We start from the raw sequence: 4649 nt of genomic DNA, 5'->3' as shown, positions 1-4649 counted from the left end.
CCCAGAAGACCCTTGCCTCTAAGCTAGCTATCTCTCCATCACTCCAATCCAAGTTATTCAGGGTCACTAGCCAGGAACACTGCAGCTCTAGAAGTCACTGGGATTAAATGATTGTTACTAAACTAAGGTTTCTCCTTGCAAAAGCGTGAGGTAAATTAAATTCATATGGTGTTTAGCAAAGCATATCAATGAAGAAAATCAGTTTTGCAATAAAGACAGACACTATATCTAATTAGCCCTAAGGAAATGAAGGATAATTTTAATGTAGGCAAAGTTGCAGAGCTAGTAAATTGGCAAGTCAAAATACTCCAAGTTTATCCCCAAAATTCCTACCTTACTCATTCCCTTTCACCCTCCACACTAAGCTTTATAATTAAGTAATTTAAAGCCTTGATGTGGTATAAATTAAAAATCTACAACATATTTTAAAATAAGGAGCAGCAAAATATTTTGTAACCTCCTAAAAATCAAATGTTTGACTTTATTTTTGCTATTTTAATGGCTTATTAGATAATCTGTTTTAAAATCAAATAAAACTACAGGAAGCCCACAAAAAAGCAGCAAACTACAAAGTTTTTATTAAGTTGCTTCTGTAAATCCTTACAATGAGACTTCTTTTACAGAGTTTAATATTGTCCTTGCCTAAAACTTTTAGCTATGACTAATAAGAAATGAGAGAAATGTAATCACATCACACAAATTTTGAAAAATTTTTTATGATTTTAATTTATTGTGTTTACATAAATTCAAGTGTCCCATGGAATATATCTCCCCCTACCCCCATAAACCCCTCACCCCCCTTTGCCCCCTCTCCCCAATGCCTTCCCCCCTTCCCTCCAGGATTGGCTGTCCTGTTCTCTATAATGCTGTGTTATGTATATATATTTTCATTAATCTCTTTTCCTTCTCTGATCCCATCTTCTCTTCCACTTTCCCTCTGACCACTTTCCTCTGGTCCCTTTTTTTTTAAAATTTTATTTATTCATTTTAGAGAGGAGAGAGAGAGGGAGAGAGAGAGACAGAGAGGGAGAGAGAGGAGAGAGAGAGAGAGAGAGAAGGGGGGGAGCTAGAAGCATCAACTCCCATATGTGCCTTGACCAGGCAAGCCCAGGGTTTCGAACCAGCAACCTCAGCATTTCCAGGTTGACGCTTTATCCACTGCACCACCACAGGTCAGGCTCCTCTGGTCCCTTTGATCTCACCTCTGCCTCTGTTCCATTCCTCAGCTCACATTGTTCATTGGATTCCTCAAATGAGTGAGGTTATATCATATAACCTTTCTCTGCCTGGCTTATTTCACTTAGCATGATAGTTTCCAGGTCTATCCATGTTGTCACAAAAGTAAAATTTCCTTTTTCCTCATGGCCGTGTAGTATTCCATTGTACATATGTACCACTGCCTTTTAATCCACTCATCCACTGAAGGACACTTGGACTATTTCCAGATCTTGGCTATTGTAAACAATATTGCAATAAACATGGGGGTACATTGCTTCTTTTGAATCAGTGATTTGGTATTCTTAGGATGTATTCCTAAAAGTGGGGTAGCTGGGTGATAGGGCAGTTCCATTTTTAATTTCTTGAGGAATCTCCATACTGTTTTCCACAGAGGCTGCACCAGTCTGCATTCCCACCAGCAGTGCAGGAGGATTACCTTTTCTCCACACCCTCTCCAGCACTTATTCTGTGTTGTTTTGTTAATGAATGCCATTCTGACTGGTGTGAGGTGGTATCTCATTGTGGTTTTAATTTGCATTTCTCTGATGATTAATGATGTTGAACATTTTTAATATGCCTATTGGCCATCTGTATGTCCTCTTTGGAGAAGTGACTGTTCATTTCTTTTGCCCATCTTTTGATTGTGTTGTTTACCACCTATATGGACAATTGATATTTGACAAAGGAGGTAAGAGCATATAATGGAATAAAGACAGTCTCTTTAACAAATGGTGTTGGAAAAATTGGACAGGTACTTGCAAAAAAATGAAACTGGATCACCAACTTACACCATTCATAAAAGTAAACTCAAAATGGATAAAAGACTTAAATGTAAGTCATAAAACCATAAACATTTGGAAGAAAACATAGGTAGTAAACTCTCTGATATCTCTTGTAGCAATATTTTTGCTGATTTATCTCCACGGGCAAGTGAAATAAAGGACAGGATGAACAAATGGGACTATATGAAACTAAAACGCTTTTACACAGCAAAAGACACCATTAACAAAATAAAAAGACAACCCACACAATGGAAGAATATATTTACCAATATGTCTAATAAGGAGATAATAACCAAATTTTATAAAGAACTTGTAAAACTCAACATCACACAATTTAAAAGAGAAATAGTCCTTCGCTCTAAACTGCTCTCAACCTGTCAAGTGCAAAATTATCTACGTCATAATGTTGGGAGAATTTCCTTTTGAATAATAAAGATCTAAAGTCAGAGAATGTTTTAAACCTGTTTGTAAAGTGCAAGGTTTATTATTATAACCAGATGTTAGTTCAGCTGATGCTGCACATGCACTAAAATTGCCATTAGGTCTTCAGAGCATTGGTATTTTCATTTATCAGTGGTGTTGCTTTGTGCATTTTGCAAATTCTACTGTTTGTTGAAATTACATTTAGCATTTTCTTGAAATAAATGATATTTAATATAGCTCATATGGTTAATACTAATTTATAGAAAAAAATACCAGGCAAATCAAATAAGTTTTTGTTCATTTAATAGCTTTAAGAATGGATATTATTCAAATTCATTTTATTTAAAGCATACTTTATTATAGTATCTGAGAGAACTCTGTGATCAACCACTGGGAACATTTTTGAGCTATTCTGTAGCTGACAGTGGAAAAATCTCAAAAGCAGTCCAAAGTTAGCATTTAAAGTATATTTTACAATTCAGCATCATAATATTTTAATTTATATTCTGAATTATTAAAGGTTTTTTAAACTTAAGTCACAAAGCTATGCAAGTGTGAGTACGTTAACTAGATATCATGAATTTCCTGTTGAAATTTTATTTTTATACATTTTGTTACCTCGTCTGATTCTGTTTCCCAGCTGTTACTTTAAAAGGTAGTCTTGTAGATAAGGAGATTATCTGGTTAGGTTTTCTTTCTCTCCACTTCTAAATCTAGGTATTCCCTCTAAAAAATGTTCAAATGCTACCTTTTAAATATTTCCAGGAAGATAAATTTCATAAATGCATAAGATTGCCTTCCTAATAGTTTTAATAACTGCCTCTTGTCTACTCAAAACAATAACCTTTTGTTCAACCTCAAACTTGCATCTTCCTTTTTAGATCTAGATACAAATTACAAAATTGGGGGGATAATTTTTAAAATCCACCAGTGTTTGCCCTACAAGTATCATTCTTTAGGAAATGTAGATTAGAGGGTTGAATGAACAGGCTGAGGTGCACAACAAACCAAAGGAGAAAATAAAAGTGGAAAGGAGAAACAAAGAGAATATAAAAGTAAAATGAAGCCATTGGAAAGACAAATAATAAACCACAGCTACCTGACAAAAGTTTCAGAAAAAAATAGTTGAACCACAGAATAAAAATTTTTAATTATTTTTATTTTTTAATTATTTTTATTTATTCATTTTAGAGAAGAAAGACAGAGAGAGAGAAGAGGGGAGGAGCAGGAAGCATCAAATTTCATATGTGCCTTGACCGGGCAAGTTCAGGGTTTTGAACCAGCGAACTCAGCATTCCAGGTCAATGCTTGATTCACTGCACCACCACAGGTCAGGCCAAAAAAAAATTTTTTTTTAAAGGAAATAGATGATTGATTTATTCCCATTAAAAAAAAAAACTACAGGAATATTTAACTAATATGATTTCACATGGAGGGAGCACACAATTGTGCGTACTTAACACAATACATGCATATATTTTACAAAATTGATGTAATTGCATATATAAAATTATGTATTTCTTTACCTGAGATTATATTCAATATTTTTAATGACCATGTATTTGGTATAATTGTCATTTTTTAAATTTAATTTATTGTGTTTACATAGATTCTAGTGTTGCCCCGATTGCATCACCCCCTCTCCCATATTCCCCTCAACATCTCCCTTGCCCCCTTCTCCATAGTGCCCTCCCCTTTTCCCTTCAGGTTTAATTCTATTCCTCAATTCACATTGTTCCTTGGATTCCTCAAATGAGTGAAGAAACATGATATTTTTCTTTCTCTGCCTGGCTTATTTCACTTAACATAATAGTTTCCAGGTCCATTCATGTTGTTGCAAAAGGTAATATTTCCTTCTTTTTCATGGCCCCATAGTATTCCATTGTTTATATGTACCACTGCTTTTTAATCCACTCATCCACTGACAGACACTTGAGCTGTTTCCAGATCTTAGCTATGGTGAACAATGTTGCCATAAACATGGGGATGCATTTTTTTTTTTTTTTGAATCAGTGATACGGTGTTCTTGGGATATAATCCTAAAAGTGGGATGGCTGGGTCAAAAGGCAGTTCCATTATTAATTTGTGGAGGAATCTCCATGCAGTTCTCCACAGTGGCTGCACCAGTCTGCATTCCCACCAGCGAAGAAGGTTCCCCTTACTCCACATCCCCGCCAGCACCTATCATGTGTTGTTTTGTTAATGAGCGCCATTCTGACTGCTGTG

The sequence above is a fragment of the Saccopteryx leptura genome, chromosome 5 (assembly GCF_036850995.1).
Source record: "Saccopteryx leptura isolate mSacLep1 chromosome 5, mSacLep1_pri_phased_curated, whole genome shotgun sequence".
In the NCBI taxonomy this organism is placed as follows: Eukaryota; Metazoa; Chordata; class Mammalia; order Chiroptera; family Emballonuridae; genus Saccopteryx; species Saccopteryx leptura.
The sequence above is the reverse complement of the archived record's forward strand: the minus strand, read 5'-3'. Positions refer to the sequence as shown.